Source organism: Sabethes cyaneus, chromosome 3 (assembly GCF_943734655.1).
Source record: "Sabethes cyaneus chromosome 3, idSabCyanKW18_F2, whole genome shotgun sequence".
NCBI lineage: Eukaryota > Metazoa > Arthropoda > Insecta > Diptera > Culicidae > Sabethes > Sabethes cyaneus.
Genome location: NC_071355.1, coordinates 63,073,174 through 63,089,618, shown reverse-complemented (window position 1 = coordinate 63,089,618; position 16,445 = coordinate 63,073,174). Strand labels below are relative to the sequence as shown.

General features: G+C 41.0%; 1 protein-coding gene across 1 annotated transcript in view; it reads right to left on the bottom strand.

The window, feature by feature from the left end:
* The window catches only part of LOC128744651 (D(2)-like dopamine receptor), an 82,221-nt gene that overhangs the window by 34,000 nt on the left and 31,776 nt on the right, over positions 1 to 16,445 (bottom strand). The window lies entirely within an intron of this gene.

Genomic DNA, 16,445 nt, shown 5'->3' with positions numbered 1-16,445 from the left:
GATAATAGTGTTAGACATAAAGGATGTTTACCGGGATTGGCGCAGATCCTGTACAGCATGTTCGTATCTGTTCCTCCTGAACCGTATCTCGATTTTGTGATAAACCACATGCACAAATTTCTGTGAAACGAGAAGCTCTTCATGTCACATCCTGCCTATTGCAGCAAAGCTTTGAATATTTAGATTTCGAAAAAAAGTAGTTTGAAAATTGTCAAATTTCGGGCCTAAACTAAATATCTTTTGTTTGATGCATCCTCCTTTAAGAAATTAGAAAATAAAATTAGCTAATATTCAACAACATGAACAACATATAACATGAAAATCAGTTCATTACGTGAACAAATTGTCTTAAATCTCCTCTAAATAACAAAAATTGGAATATCGAGAAAAGGATCGGTTAAACTACATAAAATAATAATAAATATTCAAAGCAAAAGAAATAAAGCTCTAAGAAATGTATGGTGCCAACTTTGAAAATCAGTTTTAGAAAAGCACCTCACACCTTGAAGGGTGGTGCCTCTCAGCTCATTGTCAACATGAGTTTCTGTGCTCAATGAGTAGATGCGAAATAAGTTAAGATAATTATTGTGAAAATGAATGAAAACACCGAACTAAAAAAGACAATCAATACAACGGTCTAAACAAACAAAAAAAACTATTTTAAGATAGTAGAAAAACAACAAAAGTATGAAAAATTAAGGAATATTAACAATTGAAACTGCATGCCAAATGAGCGAGATAATTGAAAAACAGGCATTAGTTATGTGTTATCGATCTAAGGGCAATACGGATGAATCGTCTTTGGATACGTTCAGTTGTTAGAATCCAGGCGAGTTGCTGAGGTGTTTTCGAGCAAACGACAGACTAATAATGCACAGCATATAGCTTTCAAGCAGTAACGGTCCTTAAAATCTCTTCCGACTTTAGCGATAAATCCCACCCTACTAGCACGGTTGTTACAAAGTAGTTGTGGTAACCGAATTATGACTAATTTCAGTCGTAATCCGGTTGCTTCAACTAAATGGACCATAAGTGTGCTACTTGGGCAGCTGTCAAGATGCTTTGGAAATAATAGCAGAACGGTGAGTGTTAAACTTAGGTTTAAAGTCTAGTAATGTGGGTTAGCGCTAAGGGTTCTGGGTGCGAAGGGACATAATTACTTCACATTTTTCTGTGTTTACTATCTAGTTGTTGAAAGTGCACCAATTCACAAAGGCATCTAACAATCCTTGGAGCCAACGAAAATCGTCGATAAATTTGGATTCATACTGATGGAGAATACTGGTGGCACGGTGAGAAATAATTTGAGATTGTCAGTGAAGATAAGTGTGCTTGCGGCTTCTAGTAGCATAACTACATCGTTGAAGAATAATACGAACAGCAAGGGACCCATATTGCTTCCATGAGGAACACAAGACTAATATACAAACACAGATGAAACAGTAGATTTCAACTTGATTTGCAGGACTCTATCGCGTTAATATGAATCACGTCTAGCCAATGTAGAAGGATGCGCAGGCAGCAAAAAAGCAATGTTATACAGCAATGTTTATTTCTAATTCCCGTCGTAGTAAGTAAAGCCATTCTAATTTTCATCATTTGTTGGATGGATTTAATAAATACTCCAAAAGTTCTTGTGCTGATTTGACTAAAATACACTTATCTTCCGATCCGTGAACTTTGAAATCACTGAAAAGCGATTATTGAAGCATATTATTGACATTACGCAACTGACATTATTTCTTAAATTCGTCGTACCGTTTTAAGATCCGTCCATCAAAATTTTTCATCGTCCAAACTAAAAATCACGACAGTGTTTACGAAGCTTACGCGCATGTATTTGTGTAGGACGGCATGACAAATGTTATTCTGCAAAATTTCTGCAGGTCAGGCAAGTTTTCCTGGCTGCAGAATAACGACAGTGCCTTGCGTGAGTTATTTTCATTGATGAATGACGGAAATTAAAACGATTAGTCGACATTTTCTTCTTCGTCGCACGAAAAACATAGGAAATTTGGCTGGTAGGACTTCTTTAATGATAAAAAGCTCTCAGCTTACTTTGATTGATCGCGTATGACTAAAATATTAGGGAAGAACTATTTTTGCATTGTGTGTCATAAAAATGCTGACATTTTTAATAATTTGTGTTGGATAGGACGGGAATAGGCAATTACGACGAAGCAGCAACATACCCTATATACCAATTCTTTGGTAGGTCCCTAACTAACACACCAGGATTCCTGCTTTTACAATACAGAGGATTCATATTTCAAAATACAGGCGATTCCCTTACCGAGTTATAGGTATCCCGGAGATTCAAGTCTTGGATTCTCATATGAGAATCCTAGTTCTCTGAGCAAGGCATTCTGTGCGAATCCTCTGCAGAATTCCTTCACACAATTCCAATGCGAGGAATCCCAGAGACACTGTACGAATCTTTATGATTCGTTCGGGGTGAGAATAGAGATAAAACAAAAATTAGCTGCTAAATAAGAAAAGATACACAAAAACAAGAAAATAAACTTTATTTGTTTTATTTTCTTCCCCATTTTTGAATTTCCAGTTAATTTCTATATTCTCTTTATCCATTGCATTAATTATTTTAATTATTATTTATGTTTTGTCACATATCAGTGGAATTAAAAAGGTATCACAAATACAATGGAAGGAAAATGATAAAGCTATATGGAACACATAAATGTAAACACAAATATAATAATAACGAAAGATAAAAAAGTTCATATGAAACAGAAAAAATGAAAACAAGAATGCAATAAAAACCAAACAAGGCTAGGTAAGAGAAATAAATAAGTAAGAGAAGGAAAATAGAAAGTAGGAAAGCAGTATGCTTTTCTTTTCCCGTGTAAATCTTATGGGAGAAGCTAAAAATACTTAACCATACATTATCGACGGACTTCTCAGCCGGCTGTTAGAATACAAGACAATTACGGGGCTAGTGCAACCATACTACTAAGCAAAGCAAAGCAAAGCCTAGGTGCTACACTCCGTTATCGAAGCTGGACCTTCTGTTTTTTATACGACAGACTTCGCAGCCAGCTGTCAGAGTGCAGGATAATTGCAGGGCCAGTTGCTACGATACTATTGACTCTAACAGCCTCTCCCAGTCGAGATTCGAACATACGATGACTGGTTTATTAGGCCAGCATCATACCTCGAAGCCAACTGGGAGGCCAAACCTGGCCACTTTTAGACACGTTCGTTTTTAGACTTTTTGAAATGACCCCCTTCCTTCCTGTAAACAGAGTCCTGCGTCGATACAGGAAATTTGAAATACTGGCGAAAAAACAAACAAATAAAATTAGTAAAGAAAACAATGAAATGATAAAAATATAGGAAGTTATTGTGACATCTGACCAAATATCCGCTTATATCCCAAGCATCGTGTCAAACATCCCTTTACACATTTCAGGCAAAACCTTACGATATAGTATAAATAACAGGACGCTACATCCTCCCCTGGCGCAAAATAAACAATTAATATTAAAGTTGTAGTTTCAGATCAATTATGAAGATTATATTATTTATGTATTGATGCAGTAGTTTAATTAATCTTATTTTTCTTATTGAAGCTGGCTTACTCTCATACGCTTCACCGTTTTGTTATGTGACGCATAGTCATTTCAGTACCCAATTCCAGTAAACTGTTTTTGAACTGACGTGTTGGTGCTCGAGTTATTCGGACTCTTAAGCGTTGGCCTTGGTCTCTTCCCGACCGAACGTTAATAAGCCTTAGTCTTGGGCTTTTCCCGACGGGACCTTAATAAGCGTTGACCTTTGGCCCTTTCCGGTGCAATCTTTATAAGCGTGTACTTTTGTTTTTGTTTGGCTATGTGCTAAAATCCTGTGCAAACTATTTCTTATTTAGATTTTTTTGTTTATTTGTTGGGCTAAGAGCTACACTCTGAACAAACTATTTCCTATTCAGATTTTCTTTTGTTTTGTTTGTTTGGCTATGAGCTAAGCTCTATGCAAACTAATTTTTGATTGGTTTTTAGCATCATACAGCCGATGCAAGGTAGGCAATTGATGCGAAATTGTGAAGATGCTTAGGTAATTTCATTTTGTAAAAGCTTTTCGCGTTTGCCACCTTTTTGTAAGCAACTAAAATGTGACGTCATGAAAAGCACGTACCTTTATCACTGCTTTGCGGATACACTTTACTTCTAAATCAACTCCAAAGCAAGTTCTTCCGGCTACTACTACTCCGGAAATTTCACGGATAAATATCTAATTTTTATCTACTATGTAAAACCATGCAATATCATGTACCAACACAATTTTGCTTAATCGCCAATGTGATATCTGACCAATACTACCAACCAATCACTTGACTGCATTGACCACATTCCGTCAACCGTCCAGTTACACGCTCCCGCTTATTTCTCAAGTATCGTGTCAAACATCCCTTTACACACTACAGGCAAAATCTTACGATATAGTATAAAAACCGGATACCACAGATATCTGAAACTGCGAGTAAAGGAGAGGATATTAAAATATGGCACAACGTGCCCAGGCCCACGCATCATAATTTCGTGGATTTCACGGCAGCATATGATACAGTCGAGCGCGAACAACTATGGCAGATAATGCACGAAAACGATTTTCCGGACAACGACGTGCGTATTTCGGACGCACTCTCGAGTGCATCCGAATCGCGCAGATGGTTGCGGCAAGGGAAGGGGCTGTGCTGTACGTCATTTACTTACTTACTCAAGAGGTTTGCTGTCCTCAGACAAAGCCTATTGATCAAGGTTTTTCAAGTTAACTCGGTTGTGGTCTGCCGCTTTCCAATTCCTCGGACACCGAGTACTCTCCGTCAGCTTTCGCTACACCTGGTCTATCCATCTTGCTCGCTGCGCTCCTGTTCATTTGTTCCCTCCGGAATTGAGGCAAACGCCATCTTTGCAGGGCAGTTGTCCGGGATTCTTGCAACATGCCCTACCCATTGTATCCGTCCAAATTTAGGCACCTCTGGATACTGGGTTCGCCATAGAGCTGTACGAATTCACGGTTTATCGGCCGCCTCAATTCTCCGCTCTACTGTACGCCGCCGAAGATCGTTCTTAGTACGCGTCTTTCGAAAACTCCGAGCACTCGCAGGTCCTCCTCGAGCATTGTTCATGTTTCATGCCCGTAGAAAACAACCGGTGTAATAAGCGTGTTGTATAGGATACATTTTACGGGGGCTTAGACTGCTTGACTGTAATTGCTTGTGAAGCCAATAGTGAGCACGACTTCCGCTGATATTACGCCTCTGATTCTCACGGCTGTAGTCAATGACCACCGTTACCAGTAAGCCACGGTAGATAAATTCTTCGACTACCTCAAACTCATCGCCGTCGATCATTATACTACTACCCAAGCGGCGTCGATGAGGTATCAGCATCTTTGTCACAAGCAGCACATCGTCGATGAAACTCGGTTCAGCTAGCCGGCATGTATTCTGTTTTAGATGTATTTACCTTTAACTCAATCTTGTCTGCTTCGCGCTATAGTCCGGTGTACTGTTCAGCCACCGCCGCGGACGTTCTTCCGATAAGCTCCATGTCATCGGCAAAGCAAACGAATTGACTAGATTTCTTTCCGGCCAGTGGTATCATATGCAGCTTTGAAGTCAACGAACAAATAGCCTGGATTTACTTCACCTGGATTTCACGTCTACTTGTGTATCCCACATGGAACAAAAGGCACAAATTGATGGGATCTACACGGATTTAAAGGCTGCGTTCGATTGTATAGACCATAAAATACTGCTACAGAAATTTGGCCCGGCTTGACGCATCTCGGAATTTTACGAAATGACTCAATTCCAGACAATGTGGCAGAGTTCTACGTGTACAGTTTGACTCTTGCGTTTATTCCTGGTTTACCAACCTCTCGGGTGTAATTCAAGGGAGCAGCACGGGACCTTTTCTGTTTTTGCTGTTTGTGAACGATATATAGCCTTGATATTGCTTGGAGTTAGATGCACCCTGATGTATGTTGATGACTTGGACGCAGTAGTGCGTTCAATAGATGATTGTATCCGGCTTCAAAGGCTCTTGGATGTGTTTATAAGAAAATTTGGCCTGTTATCACGTCATTACCGCTGCTGTCATGATACTCCGACTCCATGCCATTCAGGTCCTCATTGTAGTACTGCTCCCACTTTTCGATCACCTCATGTTCATCCGACAAGATTCCTCCATCGTTATCCCGACAAATTTCGGCTCGTTGTGCCTAGCCTTTGCGGAAAACGTTCATTTTCTGGTACAATTTACGCGTTTCCTGAGAACGACACAGCTGTTTTATGCCCTCCCACTCCATTTCTTCCAGGCAGCGCCTCTTATCCCGGGAAAACTAGGTTTGCTGTCTTCGTTTCTGTCTATATTGTTCCTTGTTTTGGGTCCCCTGCTGCACCATCGATGCCCGCACTACATTCTTCTCTAACAAGCCCTGACTTTTCTCATTGAATCAGTCGTCACGTCAATCTCTTTCAATAAACGCAATGGCACTTGCCACTACGCTGTGGATGGCGGCTTTAACACTATCCCAGCTGTCCTCGAAAGAACCATCGTGACAGTACTGTTGAGCGTTCCACAGGGACATGTGCATCGGGGTTGGGTACATGATCACAAATAAGGTTGCTCATATCTCGACTGGTGCCACGAGAAGGTAAGGATGGCAGTTTCTGGATAAGTGGCTGAGAATCATTTTACGCATTATCCAACTGTTTACCAACCACCACTATTAATAACCATCGTTATGGTTGAGAATAGTAAAAAAATGCTTAAATTTTGCTCGTGTTCGTAGATTTTGTCAGAGCGAAAGTACAGTGTGGTACTTATATATTCGAACAAAAACAATGTCATATATTTTTGAAAATCTATTGAATCGTCTTTTGCCTGGATAACACGCTTCAAACGCTTTTTGATGCCGCACACACTACTTCCTTCGAAATGTCATCTTCCATGTCTTGTTGATAATTAACTTCAATTTATCCAAATTATGCTAATTATAATCCTTGAGCTTCTGCTGCATGTACCGCCATTTACAAAAATCCAATGGGTTTAAATCAGGAGAACTTGGAGGTCATTCCTTTTTCGATATGAAATCCGTCGGATTGGCTTTACACCACGTCTTCACAAGATTTGCAGTGTGGTTCCATCCTATTGAAAGTCGTAATCTTCTTCACCATACATTCCCCGAATGTAAGACATCAAATTTTGTTCTAAGGCCATTTGTAGATAGTATTTTGCATTAACTTTTCATTAAATACAAGAGGAAGTTTCCCTTTCTTAGAAATGCCTCCTCACACTATGACCGTTGACGAATTTTGGTATCGTGGTACATTTCGTTTGTGCTTTGGAACGTCGTTGTTCGAAACCGACTACAACCGATCATTTAGAGCATGATGAGGGATTTGAAGAACAAACAACTTCTCGTCAGAAGAGATCACTTCGGAATCACCGTGCCGACGGAGCAGCAGTTTGCACCTTTTCTGCCGTTTTTATTTTGTTGTTTCCGTTAATTTATGGATTTAACGTTTTTTGAATGCTTTCACATCCATATCCATTTTCAAATTCGACGAAGAGATTCCCTGTTGGTATTCAGCTCAACTGCCATTTTCCATACGGCCTGGTCGCAACTGCGACAAATTCGTTCTCAGACAACCTTTATGACCTCTACAGTTCTAACACTTCGTTTTCCTCCGGGTTTTTTAGGTTTACAATAGATCCTATCTCGACAAATCTTTTTACTGTAATCTTTTTACAGTAATATGCAAATCCTCTTTTTATGCCGATATGTTTGAGATCACGAAAAATAAAGCTGCATACTGCACCGTTTGGGAATTTATTTATTATCAACGACCGTAGCTCAAACATTGGTACGTGTACAGCGAACGAGACACAATACGAAAATAAAACTACGTCAAGTAAGACTGAAGTCATGATGACACACACACATGGTATTAGTTTGATTGTATTAATTATATATGCCATTGCAACCATAAAATGATTATTGTTCGAATATATATCTGTTACACTGTATATTGCGGCACTATAAACGCCACTCATACACATAACTTTTTGGCTTTATGGAACACCTATGATCTGTGCCAAAAGGGAATTACAAAAAACTTTCTAGGCTTTTATGCTCTGAAACAAAAACAAGAAAAATTTTTTCCCAAAATACCTTTTGGTTACCAAAACTTTACCTAGGTCGCAACCGGAACCTAAAATATAAAATGCGTAGCCGATTGATCAATTTAACAGGATAAGCTCTACGGCTAACTCTAAATTTAGCACAGAGCATGCAATTTGGTTACACATCAAAGGCAAATGCCACGATTCTTGGATAATTCTTCCTTCTGTGTGTATCAACCATACACATTTTCTGTGGTTTTCCTTCTTGTTCAGCCATTTGTCGCAACTCCGAACGATACATACGATGTGGTCACGTTACCTCTGCTGGAGTCAATTGCGAACAATTCCTTCCCAATTATTGCATCAACAGAAACCACAGCCTCGATTGTTCGAACATTTTCCACCCGTGGTTTTATGCTCACCACACTCGTTTCATGATAAATATGACTGGAATGATTAATACATTCCTTTTCGACAATTTGTGGTTCAAATTTCTGCTTCAACTATTTGGGTATGCATTCGATGTGATGCGTTATTCACTCACTTCGGAACTTTCCATTTTACCAAGTCATTTCAGTCCTTCAGGAAGCAATTATAAAATTAATATCAATAGAAACGGTTGATACCAATATACATTTGGTATTGATTTTCATTTTCATTTACAAATCTAAACAGTAGTATTCGCACATCTGAAATCACCGCAATATACATCTACTTAGGTGATTTAAGACAACCAGCTCCGACCAGCTCATTTGATGTTGAGCGTAATTCAAACCTGCTGTACACATTCACTGTCTTGTGGCTAAATACGAGTAGGTAAGGACATACCTACACTACAAGACAGTCCGTGGTATGCTGCGGTAGAAGGTACAGAAATCGGTCGCTGCTTCACTGAATGAAAAAACCATAATGTGGTTTAAAAGGCTACTGTATGGCATATTGGCATCAACCATTAGAGAGGTTATAAATTACGTTTATTACCAGTAGTCAAACAGTAATGATGCTTCTATTGAGAATTATGGTGCAACCAGCGCAACAGTTCGACTGGTAATGGTGGTTAAGAGATGGAAATTAATGGGGTGCTATTCAAGATGGCTGTACAATTTGAATTTATATTCAGAATATTTGTCATATGCGATAGCTATGTTGATAATGACAAGGTAAAAGGGTAGAATGCATTCCTTTTGTATTCTGAACTTTTTAATGTTCTACAAGCTTAGACTCTGAAACAATGGTGCAAAAAATTTTCACTTGACAGGTACGAAACGAAAAATCAGCACTTCAAAACAACGTAAATAAATAAAACGGTAAAAACATAACCAGTATTTCGGATAGGTATTTTCTGCAGGTGAAAATGAACCAATTGACGATTCAATTAGAGGTTTCAATAATTCTTCTGCCGACGCATGCGAATGATTGGTTACCCTGCAGCGTTCACCATGCGATGCTGGTCTGACTCGAATGTGCTCCATCCGAGCCATCCACCCATTTTTCACCGTTATTGGCCAATACGTTGTGGTAATCTCGCTGACATAATCACACTGAGCCGACCATCAAAATAAAATAATTCATCCTGATAACGAAGCAGAGAACAATTGGTTCGCACGAGAAACGATACTACTAAATATTCAATCAACATGTTGAATCCGAAGACAAAGCGCTGAGTCGGGAAATTCTCTATCGTCTCGCATATTGGTACGCTGGGCACAATTTTCATAATTTACCCTAAAACCCGCACTCGGAGCATCCAATAAAATGGTACATAAATCAAAAACCCCAAAATCGGTAACGAGATTCGGTTGCTACATGTTCCATCGTTCCGTGGATGCTGGATGCTGTCGGTCTGCTCGACATCCATTTGCTTGTTGTTGCCCTATTAGGGAAAAATTTGGATACCGAAGACCTTTCGGCACAATCGGTAGCAGAATATTTCTCCTCCATTTTTTGCCGACACTGCTCGTTTGCAACTGTTTTCCCAGCGCTCCATATGGCGGAGACAGTTTCCCTATGTCCATGTTTTACACGTTTTGTAGGAACGTGCAGTTGCGAAATAGACAGAAAAATCTTTCGGGTGTGAAGCGTCCGCTACCTACGCGTCACGTGAAGTGAATCATCCTACCGTGGATGGTAGTGCCACCGGCGTTACGTCAAGTGGTCATTTGTCACAGCAGCAGATAGCTATTGTAACGTTTCATACTTGTTGGAATGAGAAATGCAACTTGTTATTTTTTCCAGTTTCCCATATTGTACTTGTGACTACTGTCATCCATTAAACCATTTTATTCCGTGACATTTTTAATATAAATCTTCAATTCTAATGTTGTTCTTTCAGCTACTTTTTTGATACATTGTTAGTATCTACTATAAACTTGTCAACTACCAAAAATCAACTTAGAGTCACCCATCGCCTTAAAGACTGTACTCGATTCGAGATGCAACAGACAAAAGCCTCCAAAAATTAATTTTAAGTCGGATATTTTTGAAACTCTCAGGGAATATATAACCAATAAGCTATGTTTTTGCAAAGTTCAACCTCGTCTCCTATCAAATCCTATGCAACACTTGCGCTATGTCTCTTATACACTTTTATTCATTCTTTTTTCATATCCTGGGCATTTTTGAAGACCTTCCCTGTTCTCCGGAGCTTGCCTTTCATAATCGCCCAGCATTTTTCTATTGGGCGAAGTTCTGGCGAGTTTGGTAGATTTGGCTCCTTCGGCACAAAACCAACATCGTAGGCTTCATACCACTTTATCACCAGTTTCGCACGATACCAGATCTGGCCATAATAGAGTGTCACCCTTGTGGGAACGAAGGAAGGGCAGTATGCGCTACTGGAGGAATTCTTCTTTATGTATATTTTTGTGTACGGCTTGCTGAATTTGCTGCACCCACAGATCGCCTGCCATACCAAGTACTTGGCAATTTGTCGATTTGTGAGCTGACACACGAACAACGTCACACGCAGTCTAGGGATGGGAAAACTATCATTAACTACTGATAGTTATCAGTAAGCAATACTATGACTAAGTATCAGTAAAGTTTCGCGGTTATCGATATTTACTGATACAGTTGCGTCGTCCCGTTACAAAAAATAGTTAGATTAAGCTTATTGGGCGGTAGTTCCGTACGATAGACAAGGATGACACATTTTATCGTCGTCATCGTCAGCAGCCTAGAGCCGGGGCATCTCGTGCTGTTTCGAGCAGTCGTCTCCATTTAACTCGAACTTGGGACCACTCGTCGCCAATTTCCCAGTCGTCTTAAAAGTCGTAAAGCACTTTCGACCTGATCGAGCCATTTTGCGCATTGAGGCCCCCTGTTTCTGGTGGGGTTGCTGAAGACGACTGTTTTCTTCGCACTCTCGTTCGGTATCCTTACGACGTGTCCGGCACACCCTAGCCTATTGACTTTCGCCATATGTACGATGGCAAACAATACCTGTTACTGATTTATACATCTCTTCCCTTCTTCGCTTTCAGTTTGTGCTCCGCCAAATATCGTCCACAGTACCTATCGCTCGAGCATGGTAAGACCACATATGTCCTCCGTGAGCAGCCTCACGATTTCAAGCCCATAAAGAACTACTGGCTAAAAAAAATAAATAAAAGTGTTGTACATTGTCAGCTTCGTACGGCGGTGTTTACTTCTTGATCACAGCGCTTTGTGAAAGCCAAAATGGGCCCGATTTCCCGTTTGAATGCGCTGCTGGATCTTCTTACTAGTGTTGTCGTCCGCGCTGACCAGCGATCCCAAATACACGAGCTCATCTACCACTTCTAATTCGTCGCCATCAACGGTTACCGTCCGTGGAAGGCACGCGTTTGTTTCTTTGGAGACCTGTTCCTTTCCATTTGATCTACGGCGCATTTATTTTTAGCCAGATTTTCTTAAACTGCTGCTTTCGCAGCTTTGATATCAAAGCCATCTTCACCTCGTCTTAACCCTCGCCGCGTCTCGAAGAAACTCGAAAGAGTCCCTGAGATGCGCACAAATACATCACTCGATCCATGTTAGCTCTAATCAGTCGCGTCAGTTTATCTGGGAAACCGTGTTCTTGCATTAAACGCATAGCTGGTTTCGATCGACTGCATCGTATGCTGCTTTAAAATCAAGATGTGATGCGTGGGTACGCTGTACTTCCAACATTTCTGCCACATGCCCTGACGGGTGTTGTGGGCTCGAATCCGGTTATAATTTCAGATTATAGCTTGGTTCAACCCATGCACCTTCTAACATTGGACAAAAGATAGGAACTTCTTGGCTACGCAGATGAATTTGATATTGTAGGCCAGAACTTCGCAACGGCGGAGGCCATCTGTGCTAGACTGAAAGCGAAGGTTAGTAGGATTGGGCTAAAAGTAAATGCGTCGCAGACCAAATACATGATTGGTAGAGGCTCAAAAAGACGAACGTGCACTTTTCGTGGACGGTAATCGTTGGAATCGCTGGTGGCCGCGATTAACACAAATAAGGAGATCTTGCGGCGCGTTTAAGCAGAAAATCGAGTCTACTTTGCCCTACGTAAAACGCTTCCATCCGCTAGCAAACGATAGCCACCGTACGATGCTGACGAAGTACATAGCCTTTATTAGACCGGTAGTTTTTATGGATTTAACTATACTCAGGGAGGACAGGCCGCACTTGCGGACGATATTTCACGGAGCAAAAGCTGGAAGCGAAGAGCGGCGGAGGTACACTAGAATCTCTTTTCACGTTTATTTATTTTACGTGATACCCTTTTGCGTCAATATTTTTACATACGGAATTTGAATTAATGTCGTCTCGTTGTACGTCTAAAATTTGAATTAATGTCCACCCTTTTTCGACCGATTGTTCTTACGTCCCATAATAGTGGACGTAAAACGAAATTTGCGTGTATATGAATCACGAGCAGCAGACACAACTTGGGGAGATTACCATCGGACATCTGGTGAAGCAAACGGTAAACTGCGGTGGACCGGACAGTCATAAGGAAAATGCTTCGATTTAACAACCCCACGGGCACCCAGAACAGAGCGGCTCTACGTGCGAGATGGCTTAACTTGGTCTTGCGATTTGCGCCTTCTGAAGCGCCTGGAAAATCGGCGACGAGTCACCCAAGATTGAGTTGCATATGCAGTCGACTAGTTGAAGCAGCACGAGGTCTATGCTACTGACGACAACAACGAGGATCGTACAACTAGTCCCGTAAATTTTCCTGTGCTCTAAGCAATTGGTAGCAGAAATTTCAAGCTTCAAAGTGTAGAACAAATTTTCATCTGGGGGGTTTGAAGGAACCGCCTACCGGCAGAGATTTATAAACATGGCGGAGAAACGCTAGCAAAGGCTCTACACTGGGTTATTTCGAGGATCTGGGAGGAGAAAAAGCTACCGGAGGAATGGATGGAAGGAGTGGTTTGTCCCATCTACAAAAAGGGTGATCGGCTAGACTGCTGCAACTATCGTGTAGTATTACGCTGGTAAAGGCCGTCTGCAAGGTACTCTTACTTACTGACTTACTCTTAGGTCCTGTTACGTCGGTTGTCACCGATAGCACAAGGTTTCGTAGGGAATTATTAGGCGGGTTTCATGGGGGCTCGTGCAACTACGGACCAAATTTTTATTATCCGACAGATCTTGCAGAAATGTCGGGAGTACAACGTGCCCACGCATCACATCTTTATTGATTTCAAAGCAGCGTACGATACAGTCGATCGAGACAAGCTATCACGGTTTTCCGGACAAACTGACGCAACTGATCAGAGCTACATTGGATCGAGTGATGTGTTTCGTACGCATCTCTGGAACACTCTCGAGTCCCTTCGAGACGCGGCGAGGGTTGGGACAAGGTGACGGTTTATCCTGCATGCTGTTCAACATCGCTTTTGAGGGGGTGATCCGACTAGCGGGCAGCGAAACGAGAGGCACGATTTTTACCAAGAGTAGCCAACTTCTAGGTTTTACAGATGACTTCGATATCATAGCCAGGAACTTTGCGACGGCGGAGGTAATCTACGCCAGACTGAAAGCAGAGTCTAGGAGAATTGGGCTAAAACTAAATGCGTCGAAGATAGAGATGCCAATACCGAGGGGGTATTTCGAAAACCGGTTTTTCGGTATTGATAAATTCAATACCGGTAAAACCGGTAAAAGCCAATACTAGAAAAATAAATTAAAAAATTGTAAAATTTGTAGAAAATGTTTCCATTAATCAATGGTACTCAATTTTTTTGGAACAGCTAATCTCTTAAAAAGTAATAAGTACGGAAAAGTGTTTATCGTGTCAACTATAAAACGAGACAGGCTTTACTGGGAAACTGCATACAATTTGAGTAATACCAAAATATATGGTCTTGTGGTCCAAATTGACAGCTTATTTTCCTACTAATGTTAGTAAAGCCTTGTTCTTGCGGAAACATCTGTGATGCCAGGTAATTGAAATATTTACAGGTTTTTCGAATTATTTTGAGTGACATAGAGCATTAGTGAATTCTCGCGTAACTTTTCAAAAGGACCTAAGTAACATTGAGAGACTCTCTTTGGCGTCCCTCTCTTTTGATTATTACGGTGACATAAATGCATTCCAACAAAAAATTTCTTCACGTTTAGCTAGATAGTGACGGTAGTAACCGATTCATGCAAAGCTGGGGTTTTAAAGTGCATTTGCATTGCCGTGGGTGGTGAAAGAGAAGAGGCACAAAGAGAATCTCTCATTGTTACTTAGGTCCTTTTGAAAAGTTATGCGACAATTTTGAGACACGCATTTTAAGGCGGAGGATAAATAATTAATCAGGAACTGAACATGGTCGGAAAAAACTGCATTACATAGCTCGTTTCACGCGGCTCGCAGTATGGTTCTTACAAGTCAGTCTACGCTCACAGCGATGCAATCTTTGATAGTGGTTTCAGAAAACAGTCATATTGTCTATCCGTTGAGGATTGCCAACAACGAGTCAATAACCGAACTCCTCTTCCGTGATATGCTATAACATTTTTTAAAGCACTCCGTAATTTTTCACTGAAGATTTTCTGAAGAGCTACAATGTGTATTGCACATTTTTACTGTTGCGCAATATTCTTAATTGTATTCTTAATTCAACTATCTTTAGATTTAGATGAATATTTTCCGTTTGTTAAAATTATATAATTGAGCTGTTATTTTCAGAACCTCGAATCTTTGAATTGAATTCGCCCTGTACGTTAACAATCTGAACGGCAATGGAAGCTTCTTGAGTTATTTTTTCATTAAATTTACCATGAAAAAAAAAACCGAAAATACCGGTTTTTGATCACGTAAAAACCGGTATTTCGGTATTGAAAAATAACACGGTAATACCGGTAAAACCGGTTTCGATAAAACCGGTAAAGCATCCCTAGTCGAAGACCAAATACATGGAAGGAAGAGGCTCAAAGGAAACAAACGCGCGTCTCCCATGGACGGTAACCGTTGACGGCGACGAACCAGAAGTGGTAGAGGAATTCGTGTATTTGGGATCGCTGGTGACCGCGGACAACAACACTAGCAAGGAGATCCTGCGGCGCATCCAAGCGAGAAATCGGGCCTACTTTGCCCTTCGTAAAACGCTACGATCAGGAAGCGTACGCCGCCGCACGAAGTTAACAATGTACAGAACTCTTATTAGACCGGTAGTTCTTTATGGACTTGAAGCCGTGACGCTGCTCACGGAGGACATATGCGCCCTTGCCGTGTTCGAGCGGAAAGTGCTGCGGACGATATTTGACGGAGTACAAACTGAAAGCGGAGAGTAGCGGAGGCGTATGAATCACGAGCTACAGACACTGCTTGGGGAGACTCCCATCGTACATCTAGCGAAAGTTAGCAGGCTACGGTGGGCCGGACACGTCGTAAGGATGCCGGACGACAGTGCGGCGAAAATAGTCCTCTTCAACAACCCCACCGGCACCAGGAACAGGGGGGCCCAACGTGCACGATGGCTCGACCAGGTCAAAAGCGATTTGCGACTTCTGAGACAACTAGGAAATTGGCGACGAATGACCCAAGACCGAGTTGAATGGAGACGAGTGCTTGAAACAGCACGAGCCATCCCGGCTCTATGCTGCTGAAGAAGAAGAAGGGGGCGTAAAATTGAATAAAGGGGGTGGGGGGCGAATATTAAATCATTTCTGAAGATTTTAAATGCCCAATTCCAATAATAAAACGTAACCGTTTAATGATAAAAATCATAAATTCTTCTAGAGAAAACAATGATTGGCCATAATTGGAAATAAATATTTGAAAAAATCCAAACTAAGCTGACTAACTAATTGTAAATTAGGTTCTAGGGGGCGAAA